This window comes from Bison bison, unplaced genomic scaffold (genome assembly GCF_000754665.1).
Source record: "Bison bison bison isolate TAMUID 2011002044 unplaced genomic scaffold, Bison_UMD1.0 scf7180017846569, whole genome shotgun sequence".
Taxonomy (NCBI): Eukaryota; Metazoa; Chordata; class Mammalia; order Artiodactyla; family Bovidae; genus Bison; species Bison bison.
Window position 1 is genome coordinate 965919 of NW_011477142.1, and position 18305 is coordinate 984223.

Below are 18305 nucleotides of genomic sequence, written 5' to 3' on the forward strand. Positions count from 1 at the left end.
CACGCCAGGCCTCCCTGTCCATCACCAACTCCCGGAGTTCACTCAAACTCATGCCCATCGAGTCAGTGATGCTATCCAGCCATCGCATCCTCTGTTGTCCCCTTCTCCTCCTGCCCTCAATCCCTCCCAGCATCAGAGTCTTTTCCAATGAGTCAACTCTTCACATGAGGTGGCCAAAGTACTGGAGTTTCAGCTTTAGCATCAGTACTTCCAATGAACACCCAGGACTGATCTCCTTTAGAATGGACTGGTTGGATCGCCTTGCAGTCCAAGGGACTCTCAAGAGTCTTCTCCAACACCACAGTTCAAAAGCATCAATTCTTTGGCGCTCAGCTTTCTTCACAGTCCAACTCTCACATCCATACATGACTACTGGAAAAACCATAGCCTTGACTAGATGGATCTTTGTTGGCAAAGTAATGTCTCTGCTTTTGAATATGCCATTTAGGTTGGTCATAACTTTCCTTCCAAGGAGTAAGCGTCTTTTAATTTCATGGCTGCAGTCACCATCTGCAGTGAATTTGGAGCCCAGAAAAATAAAGTCAGCCACTGCGTCCACTGTTTCCCCATCTATTTGCCATCAAGTGATGGGACCACATGCCATGATCTTCCTTTTCTGAATGTTGAGCTTTAAGCCAACTTTTTCACTCTCCTCTTTCACTTTCATCAAGAGGCTCTTTAGTTCCTCTTCACTTTCTGCCATAAGGGTGGTGTGTCATCTGCATATCTGAGGTTATTGATATTTCTCTCAGCAATCTTGATTCCAGCTTGTGCTTCATCCAGTCCAGCGTTTCTCATGATGTACTCTGCATATAAGTTAAATAAGCAGGGTGACAATATACAGCCTTGATGGACTCCTTTTCCTATTTGGAACCAGTCTGTTGTTCCATGTCCAATTGCTTCCTGACCTGCATACAGGTTTCTCAAGAGGCAGGTCAGGTGGTCTTGTATTCCCATCTCTTTCAGAATTTTCCATAGTTTATTGTGATCCACACAGTCAAAGGCTTTGGCATAGTCCGTAAAGCAGAAATAGGTGTTTTTCTGGAACTCTCTTGCTTTTTCGATGATCCAGTAGATGTTGGCAATTTGATCTCTGGTTCCTCTGCCTTTTCTAAAACTAGCTTCAATATCTAGAAGTTCATGGTTCACGTATTGCTGAAGCCTGGCTTGGAGAATTTTAAGCATTGCTTTACTAGCATGTGAGATGAGTGCAATTGTGCAATAGTTTGAGCATCCTTTGGCATTGCCCTTCTTTGGGATTGGAATGAAAACTGACCTTTTCCAGTCCTGTGGCCATTGCTAAGTTTTCCAAATTTGCTGGCATATTGCGTGCAGCACTTTCACAGCATTATCTTTCAGGATTTGAAATAGCTCAACTGGAATTCCATCACCCCCACTAGCTTTGTTTGTAGGGACACTTCCTATGGCCCATTTGACTTCACATTCCATGATGTCTGGCTCTAGGTGAGTTATCATACCATAGTGATTATCTGGGTCGTGAAGATCTTTTTTATACAGTTCTTCTGTGTATTCTTGCCACCTCTTCTTAATATCTTCTGCTTCTGTTAGGGTTAGGGTACTATTAAGTTCAAAATTGCATATATAACTTTCATTAAGTTTCTAATGGGCAACATTGTTCCAGAGACACGGGTAAATATCACAGCACTCATCATATTATATTCTAAGGGCCTTGAGAAAAAGTGTGTTTTATGTGAGCATACAGAATGGTTACACAGTACAATCTTAGAGTACCTAGTAGAGTGTAGGGACATTAGAAATTGGTGGTGGTTCAGTGGGTAAAGAACCTGCCTGTAATGTAGGAGACACAGGAGAGGCAGGTTTGATCCCTGGGTCAGGAATATCCCCTGGAGGAAGAAATGGCAACCCACTCTGGTATTCTTGCCTGGAGAATCCCATGGACAGAGAAGCCTGCTGGGTTACAGTCCATGGCGTCACAAAGAGTCAGACATGACTGAGGTGACCGAGCATGCATGCATGCAAGGAAATACTAGACCATCTGTTGAAGTAACATATGTTGTGATAACTGAAATGATAGTTTTTCCATTCTCTATAGAATATTTCCCATCCCAATGGCAAGCATTTGCATTTAGGTTACTTAACCATTGTCCAAGTTCTAGGAGGAGGTTCCTGACTTACACACTAAGCAAAATCAAGAGCATGGCCTGAATTGACCCCAGACTAATCTTCTAATGTTACCAATTGCTGGCAGTGACTATGGAATGCATTTACTAAAGATAAATATTTTGTAACCATGAGTTCAACTTGGTTAGGGCAGGATATATTGGCCTGTCAGCATCATTTAGTAATAATAATTGGATTTATGATTTGCACCTGGTTTCAGTGGAGTCTTGGGGTTTCATCAGTTGAGATGTGTCCTGTGGCTGGAATGTGTCTATGTGATCAGTTCACTAACAAATGGCCTCCAAGATGAGCTGACTTTGGACTTCTTGGTACCCAGATGTTTCACATGCAGGCCAGTGGAGGTTTGAGACCTGCTGACAAAGGGTATTCTCTGCAATCAGCTGTAAGACAAAGTTTGCACCTGAGATCTCTGGACCCCTTGCATTGATATCCATGTCTTACTGTTGCTGTACTGTATCCCTTGCCTGTAATAAAACTGTTCCATGAGGATAAACTAAGTATTGTGAGTCCCTTCAGCAGTTGAACACATTAGGTAACTAATGTAAGAGTTCAACAATGGATCTTCTCCCCCCAGAGGAGGCAAGTAGCTGACTAGCTAAAGCCTGAGCCCTGGAGTCTGTGTGTCTTGGATCAGGTCAAGGCTTCACCCTTTGCTAATAGAGTCTCTCTCTCTCTTTTTTAAAAAAAATTTATTTTAGTTGGTGGCTAATTACTGTACAATATTGTGGTGGTTTTTTCCATACATTGAAATGAATCAGCCATGGGTATACATGTGTCCCCCTATCCTGAACCCCCTTTCCATCCCTCTGGGTTGTCCCAGTGCACTGGCTTTGAGTGCCCTGCTTTATGCATCAAACTTGGATTGGTCATCTATTTCACATATGGTAATATACATGTTTCAATGCTATTCTCTCAAATCATCCCACCCTCACGTTTTCCAGAGTCCAAAAGTCTGTGCCTCTTTTGCTGTCTCGCATATAGGGTCATGGTTACCATCTCCCTAAATTCCATATATATGCATTAATATACTGTGTTTGTGTTTTTCTTTCTGATTTACTTCACTCTGTATAATAGGCTCCAGTTTCATCCACCTCATTAGAATTGACTCAAATGTGTTCTTTTCTACAGCTGAGTAATATTCCATTGTGTATATGTACCACAGCTTTCTTATCCATTCGTCTGCTGATGGAGATCTAGTGTGCTTTCATGTCCTAAGCTTTTGCAAACAGTGCTGCGATGAACATTGGGGTACACGTATCTCTTTCAATTCTGGTTTCCTCGGTGTGTATGCCCAGCAGTGGGATGGCTGGGTCGTATGGCAGTTCTATTTCCAATTTTTTAGAGAATCTCCATACTTTCCCCATAGTGGCTGTACTAGTTTGCACTCCCACCAACAGTGTAAGAGGGTTCCCTTTCCTCCACACCCTCTCCAGCATTTATTGTTTGTAGACTTTTTGATGGCAGCCATTCTGACTGACATGAGATGGTACCTCATTGTGGTTTTGATAATGAGTGATGTTGAGCATCTTTTCATATGTTTGTTAGCCATCTATATGTTTTCTTTGGAGAAATGTCTGTTTAGTTCTTTGCCCATTTTTTGATCAGGTTGTTTATTTTTCTGGTATTGAGCTGCATGAGCTGCTTGTATATTTTGGAGATTAATTCTTTGTCAGTTCATGTTTTGAAACCTAGTATGATGGTATAAGAAGGTGAGAGGTAATTAAGTCATAAGGGTGAAGCCCTCATAAATAGGTTTAGCGCCTTTATAAAAGGGACCCCAGAGAGCTCTCTTTCCCTCTTCCCACCATATGAAGATACAATGAGAAAACAGAAGTCTAAAATCTGGAAGAGAGTTCTTACAGGAACCCAACCATGATCTTGGACTTCCAGCCTCCAGAATTGTAAGAAACCAATTTCTGTTGTTCATAAAGCACTCAATCTATAGTTTTTTGCTATAGCAGCCTGGACTGACTAAGACACATCACTTAATCTGCCTGAGGAGTTAATGCTGCCTACCCTGAAGGATTCATGAGCCCGTCCTCATCGTGCAGGGCCCATGCCTGGCACAGAAGAGCACGTAGTTCCTGTTCACCACGTTTAGCAAATTCTGTCTATAGAATCCCAAGAAGCAAATTTCTAGCAGCTTTCTGTCCTTGTTTTAGCCTCCAAGAGTTAATAAATATTGAGATCTAGACTCTGAGCACCTCTGAGCACTCTCTACACAGTTTGAAAGAACTAATTATGATAAGAAAGAACACAGACATGATCATCAATGTTTCTATTTTTCTAGTTAGGAAGGTAAAGTGCCAGGCTATGCTGTGAAAGCTACTGGATAGTTGTAAGGTCAAAAGACATAAGAAAAATGTTCTGAAGATTACAGTCATACAGACATAAGAGGTCTTCTTATTCTTGTTCCTTTCTACAATCTCTCTTGGGAATTTTACCCCCTGTGAAACTCTGTCCATTGACTTAGATAAAATGACTATTGTGACTACCACTACAGTCCTGATCTCCGTCTCAGGTCCCAGTTCTACAATCTAAACTGTCTGCTGATGGTTTCACCTGAAGACCCGGCAGGAATAGCAGCTTTGAATGTGCTCTCTGTGACTCATAATTTCCTCCTACCTGGCCTCTACCCCAGCTTTCTAGTGGCATGGAAATCAATCTGGGGTATTAATTCAGGTGCTGTGGCCATGAATTCACTCCTCACCCTCCCCCTGCTTAGCTCAGCATCCACAAGGAGGCGGCCCCTGCAGGCTGTTAGTCACAGGCTTCCTGTGCCAGCTGACTTCTTGTAGAGTTCCCCTGATGGGAGGCACTGGCTGGTGTTTAGAAGTAGGGAGGAGGGCAGAAGCCAAATTATTTCGCCCCTTCTTTCTGCCCTGGGTAATCAATGGGAAAACCTTCTCATGGCCTCAGTGCCCACAGGACAGGCTTGTCACCATCTCAGCCTCCACAGATGACCCTACACTTGGGTTCTGGTAAAACCACATCTTCTTTTTGCCCTGCCAGTCTAGGCATGGCTGCGGCTTCTACTTGTCACTGCACTTTGAGCATCATCTCCCATGTTCTAGCATAGTCAAGATTATTCATAACATTTCATTTTTTGTGTTTGTTGTAAGATTCGGTTGTTTCTCTTGTAAAGCTGTGGGTGGTGGTGGTTTAGTCACTAAGTTGTGTCTGACTCTTGTGACCTCATGGACTGTAGCCCACCAGACTCCTCCGTCCATGGAATTTCCCAGGCAAGAATACTGAGTGAGTTGCCATGTCCTTCTCCTGGGGATATTACCAATCCAGGGATCGAACCGGGTCTCCCGCATCTCCAGGGTCTCTCTTTACTGACTGAGACACCAGGGAAGACTCTTATAAAACTGTGTGAGTGCACAAATCAGTAATGAACCTCTATTCACAAGTCACACATGCAAAGTAGTGTCCTTATTTTCCTATAAGCCTTCAGGGCCTGCCAGTCAGACAACAAAACAAATTATTTTTAAATTTTTGTTTTGTTTTGGTCACATGGCCAGAATTAGTTCTCCAACCAGGAATGGAACCCATGTCCCCTGCAGTGGAATCACAGAGTCCCAATCACTGGACTGCCAGGGGATGGTTCTTTAAAAACATCTACATAAAGAGGGCTGTCTTCAATACCACCTCCTGCTGTGATCCCTTTGCTTAATTTCAAACAGAGGTACTCTACGCTCAGGAGCCCCATAAAGAAATATGGAAGGAAAATGTTGCTCTATTTAACATGAGGTGAGCAGAACCTGCTACTGACCAGCAGAATGAATGGTTATTTCCTCTTCATCCAGAAGGGCACAAAACCACATAACTGCAGAACCTGGCAGTGGTGATGGGGAGGGTTGCTATGTGGTAGTTCTCTGCAAAATCACTCTCACTGATTGATCTAACTACATACCACCATGCTTGGAATGGGCAGGAGGGATGCACAGACAGATAAAAGAGAACAATTAACACCTCAAAGAAGAGAAAGGGAACCCAAGAGTAAATTACATGAAATTCAGAACTTGAAAAGATCTTAAAGGAAATAACAAATTGAGTCATAAAAGTATGATATAGAAGAACTCTTAGATCACACTGAACTCAAGTTCTTCAGTTTGAAAATAAAGAAACTGAGGCCCAAAGAAGGTAAGCATCCTGTGTAGGATCACTGGCTAGTGAATGGCACAGAAAGGACTAGAATCCTGACAAGTGCCTTTTCTCTAGACCCTTGCTTCTCAAAGTATGTGGACGAGCATCACCAGAGCCTGTACCTGCTGGGAGCCTGTTAGAAATGCAGAGCCTCAGCCTCCACCCCAGACCTACACCTTTGAATCTGCATTTTAGCAACAGCTCGGCTGACTTCTATGCAATTACAATTGAGAAGCAGTGCTCAAAATCACACTCTCATATCTCTGGGCTTTCTGTTCACTCAAAGCCAGAATTGGAGTAGAAATGTTCTCCATTTCTTGAAAAATACTTGCTCTGAAACTTACAGTGAAAGCTTATATTAGGGCTCATAAATACTGGAAAGAAAAGTTTAAATGATGTTGAATGAGGGTTTTTGGATTGGCTTTGCCGTCTGGCACTCACTGTATGACTTAAAAACAGTTTCTAAGAACCAGAAGCCTGGAACACAGAAGGAACTTGATAAAAATGTGTTAAGCAAATAATAAAATTTTGTTATATGTGGAGAAAAGATTTCAGGACAGACGTTCAATTTAACACACATTCGATGAGCACCAACTTATGTGCTAGGTGCTGTGTTAGGTGTGGCGATATTTTATGACTAACACACAGACTGAGAACCTCATAGCACAACACGTGCTCCTCGAAAACAAGGACTTATCTTCCTTCTTCTCCTTTTAAATGTGCTCTGCACACACGACACACTTTGCCAATATTCACAAGTATAGTTCTAATTGGAAGCTTTCCACACCCTATCCATACAGTGGGAACTGCTGAGTGATGGAGGTGGATTGGGATGTAAGAGCTTGGCTTCTCAACCTTCTATACTTTTGGAACCATCTCCCAGTGGGGTTGGTAAATCCCTCTTATCTAATCTCTCCACATTCCCTCCCTCTGCCCCTTCTCTGCAGAGAACTGAGTCTCAAGGGGTTTGAAGAAGAGATGGAGGTCAGCTAGTTCACTGGAGCTGTGGCCCCCTGTGTTCTGGGCCAGCTGCTGAGTGACTTACCCGTCTCCTCTCTACAGGGCACCTCTACCCCTGAACTGCCTGAGTAGCTGTGTTGAAAGTTATCCTTGAGTTTATCTTGAATTGAAAATTACATTATCACTTCCTGGGCTGGGCTAACGCCCAGCTACACTTCTTCACTGTGGCTGAGACTTGGAAGCAGATAAGAAAAGGAAAGAATTCATCAAAAGCTGGTCACTTTATCTTTCTGCAGAAAAGGGACTAAAGCCAAAGGCCAATGAGAGGAAAGGAAATAGAGACTTCAAGGTCTCTGGTTGGGGTTCACATCTAGATGTGTTGTCCAGAAGGACTCTAGCTGGAAAGAAGGCATAGCCTTTTTGCTAAAACAGCGATGATTATGATGGTGACATCAGTCAACATTATGAAGCTCCTGATGTGCGCCAGGCACAGTGCTACCCACATTATAGGCATCACCTTATATTTTGCCTTTACAACAAGCCTATGAGATACTTTTTCTTAACCATGGTCTTTCTCAGACTGATTCTTCAGGAGACCTCATAAGATGAAAGAAAAGAAATATAACTTAAAATCACTGAACTTTAATTATCTACCAGGCCCCACGCCAGGACTTTTCATGTATCATAAGACAGTGGAATAGTTCAGTCAGTCAGTCAACAAATACTGTTTCATTCATTGGAGGCATACTTACTGAATTCTATGAGGTATTAAGTACTCCATATTCATAGTCTCATCACTGCCAATGACAATTCTATAAGATAGGTACTATTATCGCCATCTCAAGTGAAAGTCACTCAGTGGTGTCCAATTCTTTGTGACCCCATGGACTGTACAGTCCATGGAATTCTCCAGGCCAGAATACTGGAGTGGGTGGCCGTTCCCTCCTCCAGGGCATCTTCCCAACCCAGGCATTGAACCTAGGTCTCCCACATTGCAGACAGATTCTTTTCCAGCTGAGCCACAAGGGAAGTTAGATGTTGTCTTTCTCCCTCCCTTCCTCCCATCCCCCTATTCTCCTTTTTTTAAATGAATATTTACTGAGTGTTGGCTATGTTCTAGGACTGGGATAGAATGATATATGAAGCAGATAATGCTCTGACCTCATGAAACTTATTTTGCAGACAAATAAAGGCATAAAAAATAAAATGTTAGGTGGTGACCATACTTTGATATCAACGAAGCATGTTATAGGATAGAAAGTGCCTGGGGCTACTTTAGATTCAGGGATTATTTCTGAGGAGGTGACATTTTAGGTGGGCACTAAATGACAAGAAAAGAGTAACTCATGCTAAGATCTCAGAACAAAGCCTTTCAAGCAGAGAGAACGGCTAGCTCAGGAATCCTATGGCCTGCAAAACAAGCCTGGAGAGTCCAAGGAACAGAACCTCCACCAGCGTGGCTGGAGTTGAATGATGGTGGTGGGAGGCCAGAGGGAGGCAGGGAGTCTTACACATCAGGGCAAAGAGTCGGAAATCTATTCCAAATGGGAAGTCCAGGGGAGTGAGGGGCCTAAGAGGGCAGAAAATATTTTTAAAAGCTCACTCTGGTTTCTGCAATGAGAAATTGCTTATAGGAGACAAGGGTGGAAGAAGGTAAAGCAGTGCTAAGGTGGTTACAGAATTTCAAATCGGAGAGTGGTAGAGAGGAGGGTCACAGGGGAGATGAAAAAGAGGAGGTGGGGGGTCAGAAGCACTTGCTGATGAAGTGAAAGGCCTGTTCTTTCAGGCCCCAGCACACTGGGTCAGCAGTTGGAGGGCAAAGATTAGTCTCTGTAGTTTCCACAGAGTTTGGCCAAAAGCTTGGCATTTCGTAGGTGATTGATAAGTATTTGTTGGACTGAACTGAGGCTTAGTATTTGCTGTACTGGATCTGTTTGCCTGTTAGAAATATACCAGGAGGTGTATTTCTCAAGAGATATACCAGGAGGCCTAGGCAAACGTGAGTGATGTAGTATTGGGACTCCCCAGTTCTCACAGGGTCCAATCCATCAATTTAATAATCCCTAAAGATTAAAACTGAAGAAGTTGAATATGAACTAGGTCCAGTTAAAGCCATTTAGCTTTTGTGAGCCTGTTAACTAATACAGGGATCAAAACATCTTCCCTGGAGAGCTGTTTTGGAACAGAGAGGTGATATATGTGAGAAGTCCCAACCATTGCCTTATTTGGGGGAAGAAATTCAACAAAGGGAAGCTGTCATCATATGGAACAATACCCTGGGGCCTCAGAGGCCTCCTAAGATAGTACCAAACCTGCAGTGTCTGTAGACATCAACAACATGCCCTGGTGGAGGTGGGGAATATGGAATGACAGACAAAGGACCTCTAAAAATCTGTACATCCATAAAAGCAGCAATACTGGGGAAAAAATGTGAAAATCATCCTTTTCAGAATTCTGGAAATTGGCCAAAGTCTTGCAACACTCTGAGAATTTATTCAAGAAAAGATCAGAGTCCTATGGAATTTCAACTTGCCCTATTCTCATCTGCCCCTCCTGAGTTTGGCAGTAACCTTGAAAACTGGCAGCTATGAAAGCCAGAAGCAGAGCGCTCACTGGAGGAGGCAAAGAGGGTTGCAGGGCCTCAAAATCCTGTCTGCAGAGAACTGGCATGATTTCACCTGTTGAGCAGGACTCTGGAAAAGCCCCATTCACAGGGCTTGATTTTTTTTTTTAATTGGACTTGGAGCTTCTGGGTGGGAAAAGCCTTAGCCCCAGGACATTTGTTTAAAAAAAAAAAAAACAACAACCTCATAGTTGCCTGGGCTAACAGTATCAGCTGGGGAAAAACGGAGCCTGGCCAAAAAAAAGCTCAAAAGCTCTCAAAGGGAGGATCTAAGGAATGAGACAGTCATAGGGGACTTTGAAAACCTCTGACATACTTCTGAGGATGTGGAAGGATGCACTCACATGAGGTCATGTGAGGGGCTGTGTGCATACGTAGGAAAGATCCGAGAAAGCCTTAATCTCTCACTTCTGGCTAACTTTGAGGTCATGCTCAAGCAGGAAATGAAAGCAAAGATAGAATTATAAACTGGAGTGCTAAGGGGATTCCTCCAAAACATACATGGAACCCTTCAGCAAAGGGTGGGAGACTTACTGGTTTAAAGTAATTTCTGTCCAATTGTTAGCTGATCTCTGAGCTGAGCATAGACTCCAGTAGCATATATGATAGGGAATATAGACTATTTAGAATTATTCCAGAAAAGTCACTAAACAAACAGGAACAACAAAACACAGCAACATCAGAAAGGAAGTGATCTGATTTCTAGAATTACCACAATACATTATTTAAACGCTCAGTTTTCAAAAAATGGTAAGTTCTTTGAAAAGACTGACAAAATTGACAAATCTTTAGTTAGACTAGCTAGTTTTATCAAGAAAAAAAAATACAAGTTACTAAAATCAGATATGAAAGAAGAAACATCACAACTGATATTATAGACATTTAAAAAATCATAAGGTAAACTCTTAACAACTATACATCAGCAACTTAGATAATCTAGACGAAATGGACAAATTCCTAAAAAGACACAAAACTTGACTCATAAACAGAAAGCCTGAAGAGATCTATAACAAGTGAAGAAGTTGAATCACTAATTTTGAAACTTCCCACAAAGAACAGTTCAGGCCCAAATAGCTTTACTGGTGAATTTTAAACATTTTGAAACATTCAAAGAAGAATTTTCACAAACCCTTCCTCAAAAATAGAAGAGACTACTTCCCAAATCATTTTAAGAGGTCAGTATTATCCTGACATCAGAATTAAACAAAGACATTACACACAAAGAAAACTACAGAGCAATACCTTTTATAAACACAGATGCAAAACTCCCCCTCAAAAACACACACTAGTGAACTAAATTCAGCAACATATGTAAATCATCTGCCTGCAATGCAGGAGACCCGGGTTCAATTCCTGGGTCAGGAAGATCCCCTGGAGAAGGAAATGGCAACCTACTCCAGTATTCTTGCCTGGAGAATCCCATGGACAGAGGAGCCTGGTGGGCTACAGTCCATGGGGTTGCAAGAGCTGGACACAACTTGGCAACTAAACCACCACCACCAAAAAGGCATTATACATCATGACCAAGTGGAAATTATTTCAGGAATATAGTGAAAGCCTCTCAGTCATGTCCGACTCTGCGACTCCATGGACTCTACAGTCCATGGAATTCTCCAGGCTAGAATACTAGAGTAGGTAGCCATTCTCTTCTCCAGGGGATCTTCCCAACCCAGGGATCCAACCCAGGTATCCAACCCAGGTCTCCCACATTGCAGGTGGATTATTTACCAGCTGAGCCACAAGGGAAGCCCAAGAACACTGAGGCGGGTAGCCTATTGCTTCTCCAGCGGATCTTGCCGACCCAGGAATCGAACCCAGGTCTTCTGCATTGAAGGCAGATTCTTTATCAGCTCAGCTATCAGGTGAGCCCAGGAATTTTAAGCTTGGTTTAATATTAAAAATTAATCAACATAGTATACCACACTAACATATAATAAAGGACCAAAAAATCATGATCATCTCAATAGACACAGAAAAACATTTGACAAATTAAAATCCCATGGACAGAGGAGCCTAGGAGGCTGCAGTCCATGGGGTCGCTAAGAGTCGGACACGACTGAGCGACTTCATTTTCACTTTTCACTTTCACGCATTGGAGAAGGAAATGGCAACCCACTCCAGTGTTCTTGCCTGGAGAATCCCAGGGACGGGGGAGCCTGGTGGGCTGCTGTCTATGGGGTCATACAGAGTCGGACACAACTGAAGTGACTTAGCAGCAGCAGAAGCAACACCCTTTTATAGTAAAAAATATTCAACAAAGTAGGAATAGGACAGAACTAAAGGGTATCTGCAAAAAAACAACTGCTAGCATCATAAAGTTTTTCCCTTAAGATCAGGGAAAAGACAATGTCTGTTCTCACTACTTCTATTTAACACTGTACAGAAGGCTCTAGACCAGAAATAAAAAGCACATATATTGAAAAGAAAGAAGTAAAGTGGTTTCTATTTGTAGATAACATGCTCATATGATAGAAAATACTAAGGAATAGGAATGGCAACCCACTCCATTATGCTTGCTTGGGAAATCCCATGGACAGAGGAGTCTGGCGGGCTACAGTCTATGGGGTCACAGGAGTCAAACATGACTTAACAACTAAACTACCAGCTACATATATACACACACATACACACATACATATATTGAGCTTCCCTGGTGGCTCAGATGGTAAAGAATCCACCTTCAATGCAGCAGACCTGGGTTGGATCCCTGGAGAAGGGAACAGCTACCCACTGCAGTATTCTGGCCTGGAAAATTCCATGCACAGAGGAGCCTGGCAGGCCACAGTCCATGAGGTCACAGAGTTGGACACAACTGAGCGAATTTCATTCACACACATACATGCAGAGCTAATAAATGAGTTTAGCAAGGGTATAAAATTAAATTGGAGAAGGAAACAGCAAACCCACTCCAATATTCTTGCCTGGGAAATCACATGGACTGAGAAGCCTGATAGGCTACTAGAGTCCTTGGGGTCGCAAAGAATTGGACATGACTTAGCAAAGACATAAAACTGACATACAAAAATCAGTTGTGTCTCTATAGAGTAGCAGTGAATAATCTGAAAATTAAGAAAACAACTTCACATACAGTAGCAAGAAAAATAATAAAATATTTAGGAATAAATTTAACATAAAGGAGTAAAATTATACACTGAAACCTATGAAACATAATTGAAAGAAATTAAATAGAAAGACATCTCATATTCATGCACTGGAAGATTTAATGTTTGGATGGCAACACTCTCCAAGTTCATCGATAGAGCCAATGCCATTCATATAAAAAACCTGGCTGGCCTCTTGGCACAGATTAACAAGCTGCCCCTAAAATTCATATGGAAATAAAAGGAAACTCAGAATAGGTGAAAAAAAGTCTTTAAAAAGAATAATAATTTTGGAGGATGGAATGATCAGCTTTATGCGTCAACTTGGCAAGGTATAGTTCCCAGTTTTTCAAACACTTGTCCAGTTGCAGCTGTGAAAATACTTTTTAGATGTGATTAACATCTGTAGTCAGCTAACTGTAGGAAATCATCCTCAATAAATGAGTGAGTTTGAGTCAATCAGTTGAAAGGCTTTTAGTGCAGAAGTAAGGTTTTCTTGATGAAGATGAAATTCTACCTGTGGACAGCAGCATGAGTACCTGGTGAGGAGTGTCTAGCCTGCCCCTCCTGACACTCTATCCTGTGGATTTCAGACTTGGCTAGCTAGCCCACACAATCATGTAAGCCAATTCTTCAAAATAAATCTCTTCACTTATACATACTTATAATATTTTACTGGCTCTGTTTTTTTCAGTAGAACACTGACTGAAAGTGAAGACTCACATTTCCTGATTTCAAAACTTACTACAAACTATAGCAATCAAGACTGTGTGGGGACCCGGCCCGAGGAAACTCACATAGATGGGTGGAGCAGAATTGAGAGTCCAGAAACAAATACATACATTTATAGTTAATTGGTTCTTCACAGAGTGCCAAGACAATAGGTAAAGAATAGTCTTTTCCACACACTGTGTTAGGAAGACTGGATTTCCATGTGCGAAAGAATGAATCTGGATTTCCTACCTCACATCACAGGCAAAATTTAACTCAACATGGACCAAAAGCCTAAACAAAAGAACTAAAATTATAAAAGTAAGAAGGAAAGATAGGAGTAAACCTTTGTGACCTTGTTTCAGGCAATGGTTTCTCAAAGGCACAAATAGCCAACCAAAAAATAACAATAAATTGCACTTCATCAAAATGAAAAACCTTTTTGTTTCAAAAAACATTATTAAGAAAATGAATATTTTTCTCCCACAGAGTGGGAGAAAACACTTGCAAGTCATATATCTGATAAGAGTACAGTATCCAAAATATGTGAATAACTCTTAAAACTAAAGAATAAAAAGACACATACACACAAAACCAATTTAAAAATAGACAAAGGATTCAAACAGACATTTCTCCAAAGAAGATGTACAAGTACCTAATGACCATATGAAAAGATGTTCAACATCATTAGGCATTAGGAAAATGCAAATTAAAATTACAATTGAACAAAATCACAACTTCACATCCACTAGGATGGTCATAATAATTAAAAATAAATGAAAGGAAAATAGGAGAAGTTGTAACCCTCATACATTCCTTACAGGAGTGTAAAATGGCACAGCCCCTTTGGGAAACAATTTTGTAGTTCCTCAAAAAGTTAAATACAGAATAACCATATATCCATGGAATTTCATTCCTAGGTAGACATTCAAGAAAACAGAAAACACACACCCCACAAAAACTTGTACATCAACAGTGCAGCATTATTCAGAATAAGTGAAGATGGCAGTAATACAAAAGTCCACCAATAAACGAATGGATAAAGAAAATGCGGAATACAATGGAATACTATTCAGCCATAAAAAGGATGAAGTAGCCACACATGCTATAATGTGGACAAAGCTTGAAACCATTATACTAAGTGAAAGAAGCCAGACACAAAAGGACAAATACCGTATGATTCTATTTACATGATATACCCAAAACAGGTAAATCCAAAGAGACAGAAAGTAGAGGAGAGGTTATCAGAGGAGAAGATTCTTTATGAAGTGATGAAAATGTTTTAAAATAAGGTAATAGTGAAAGTTATACAACACTGAATATACTAGAAACACTTTACAAAGGTGAATTTTATGGTATATGAAGTATATCTCAGTAAAACTGTTATTAAAAAAAGTAAAAAAAGAAGGCCCCTGTCCTGGGCCCACGTACCAAAAATACACAGAAAATAAAGTGAATGAGAGTAGAGTACACAGGGGATTCTCTGCTTCTACGGTTGTGCCACTGAGTGCTGGCTCAGTGACCCAAACCTTAAACATCCATGTCCATGATTTAACACTGCTCCGGTCCCAGGGATCGCTTCTCTGCATCTCTCATCCTATGTCTTTGAAACAGAAGACAACTGTGATTCTATCCTGTGAAGGTTTGTGTCATTGCCAGGGGGAGTGATGGACATGGCTTGGAGCATAGGAAAGCTTGCAGTGGCAAAAGCACTGCAGTAAGAGACAAATCAATCAACTTGTCAACTTCTTTTCAGTTTGAATACAATAGACTCTCATACAATAAACTATCATTCCAAATATAACCAAGCATTCATTTTCATGTATTTCAATCATTGCTTCTGAAAAGTTCTCACAAATAAGGGTAATATTTGCAAGAGTTTCACATGGTTGAGATAAATTTTTTAATATTAAGCATTATAAGTTGAATCATTTCTGCCCCCACGAAATTAACATGTTGAAGTCCTAATGTCCAGTAGCTCAGAACGTGGTCATATTTGGAAATAGGGTAACTTGATTACAGAGGTCGGTTGTTACCCTGTACCCGAGTTAAAACAGGGTCACTGGGATGGGCCCAAATACAATATGACCGGTATCTTTATGAAAGAGGAAATTTAGTGACGCACACAAAGGGAGAATGCTGTGAGAATATCAAAGCGGAAAACGGGGTGATGCATCTACAAGCCAAAGAATGTCAAAAGAATACACACTATTTGAAAATCCCATGGAAAACAACATAGGTATTCATTTTGCTGAAATGAAGGCAATAAAAGAAGTTTTAATGGAACTAATACATAACAATCTATGAATTACTTATAATATCTCTGGCTCATGAACAGAACATGTAGACATGAAGAAGAATCATTAAAGTGGTTAGTTTTGACAGTTCCTGGCTTCTAGTCATACAAATTTTGCATGTATTTTTAAATTTGGTCATTATGAAAGTATATTTGTCAACGTGGGAGGACAGAACAGATTTCACTGAACAGTTTGCTAGCTTGATTTACAACATTTAAATATGTAGACGTGTGGTATGTGGGCCTCCACTTGCGTTTATGCCCCAGGCTCCGATAATTGTTAGAGGCGGGCCAGGACCCAGCAATGACAGAAGAAAGCTAGCCCGCAGCTATGAACAGAAGCCAAACCAATGTTTCAAACTTGCTCTTACTACAACCTAAAATGCTATCCTGGAAGCTTCATGTGAAGACCTGATGCAGTCCCTAGGGGGAGTGGCAAGTGCCTCACATGCTTTGTCTTTCTGGGCCATAATCCCACGGGCCCTACAAGCCTGTCCCAGTCTAGGGATGTGCTGTGGCCTCAACTGGTGCCCAGCCTCGCCAGGTTACATACATCTAATACATCTCACTGCTCCAAACATCAGGGTGTGTCATGCACTTGCATTTGATTTCCTTTCAGTAACTCTTATGGTGCCACCTTCAAGCGACAAGAACACTCTTATAACCGCACTTCACTCCTGCCTTGGGAAAAGACTGTGCGGTCTGACAAAAGGCTTTCAGAGTGCTCCTGTGTGTTGATATCCCCCATGGCTATTATTTTGTTGCATTCTGCCTGTCCCCTTGTAGGGAGGTTTGGCATCTTGTTGAGGATACGGAAGGGGACTAGCATTCCATTTGGGAGTTAGTCTTATGAAGAGAGGAACTCTTGGAGATAGGGTAAGTGGTGGCAGCTGAGAAAGGAGAAAAAAGCAGGCTCTACTGCCAGTTTCTAAGGGAATGAAAGAAAAGTGTACCAAAATGCCAACCAGCAATGCCAAAATGGGGATGAAAATTGAGCTGCAGAAGGCCCTGTGGGATTTCCAACTTTGATTGTATTTTATTGTAGCTCCCTTCAAGCAAACATGGCAACTGTACAGTTCATGTTACCGCAGACTAACATGATAGATAAATGAACAGCTCACATAAAACAGAGTGCCTGACATCAAAGGATACTTTGAGCTATCACTGAGAATCTTTAAGGAACTTCAATAACCTTTCCATAGATATCAGCTCACAAAAGTGGTGTCCTATCTTTGTAAGAAGTTAAAAACCATGAGAAAATAGACTGGGTTCATCAGAAAGGCAGTAGCAAAGAAAGAAAGAAAACTTCAAGAAGCAAAGACATAAAAAGGTTTAAAAATACTTTTGATACTAAAAAAAGGAACTCTGATACAAATACAACAGGTAGAAAATCAACAGCCCAGTGTTTAAGAACAAAGGCAGATTAGTGAACCACATTAATCAACCTAGGACAGAGATTATCAGCTGCATTTGAAACTCAGATTAACAGGAACAAACAAGGTACCAGAGTGGGAACCATTTTTACAGCCGGTAACAAAAGTTTTCATCTTTGTTTAAATAAGACTTCAAAAGGATTCCATATATCAACAAATAAGTGAGTTCATTTAAAAAAAAGATTAACTTCAAGAAATGCAAGGCAGAGTGACCACACTTCTGACCTGCTTTAAGATCAATCAACATTTTCTACCTGGGTAAGTAGAATGCAATTAGCACATGAGTAATTTTAAAGACTTTTTAACAGTCCCCTTTAACTGGCTGATGAAATAGCAGAACAGTGTGGCTGAAAGCCAGTGTTTATTTTTACCCATTACCTGTTTTATTAATGGGATTGTGGGCCATTGGACCTCCAGGCACACACAAATATATTAAAATATCCCACACTGTAATTAAGAGGCACAGAGGGGATTAGAGCAAATTAAGCGGTTGTTGTATTTGCCATTGGTTTAGTCTAGGTCAGGCATTTGGATGCTCTCATGGCAGAGCCCAGTGAGTTTTACTTAAGAAATCCACAGAATATGAAATACATTTTCTTGCAGAGCAAGGATTTTAATAAGCAGGTCATCCCCCACCCCTGCCCAAATAAAAATATACACAAAGAAAAATTACCCAAGTGAATGCTCCTAGAATGAAAGAAGAGATTCCCTCAAACAGAAAAGGAAAACTGCATTAACAATAGGGTCAGTGAAAGAAACTGGATTTTGAGACTCAAAATGAAACAAACATAACTCTCATCCAGACAGAGGGCTTTCTTTTCCTCGGCAAGTCAAAACTTCTGCCTCTGAGTTCTTTAAAGGGAGTAAGA

At 41.1% G+C, this 18305-nt stretch overlaps 1 protein-coding gene across 1 annotated transcript in view; it reads right to left on the reverse strand.

Annotated features, from left to right (window-relative positions):
• Positions 1-18305, reverse strand: part of ROR1 (receptor tyrosine kinase-like orphan receptor 1) — a 205345-nt gene that overhangs the window by 122319 nt on the left and 64721 nt on the right. The gene's annotated exons all lie outside the window — the stretch shown is intronic.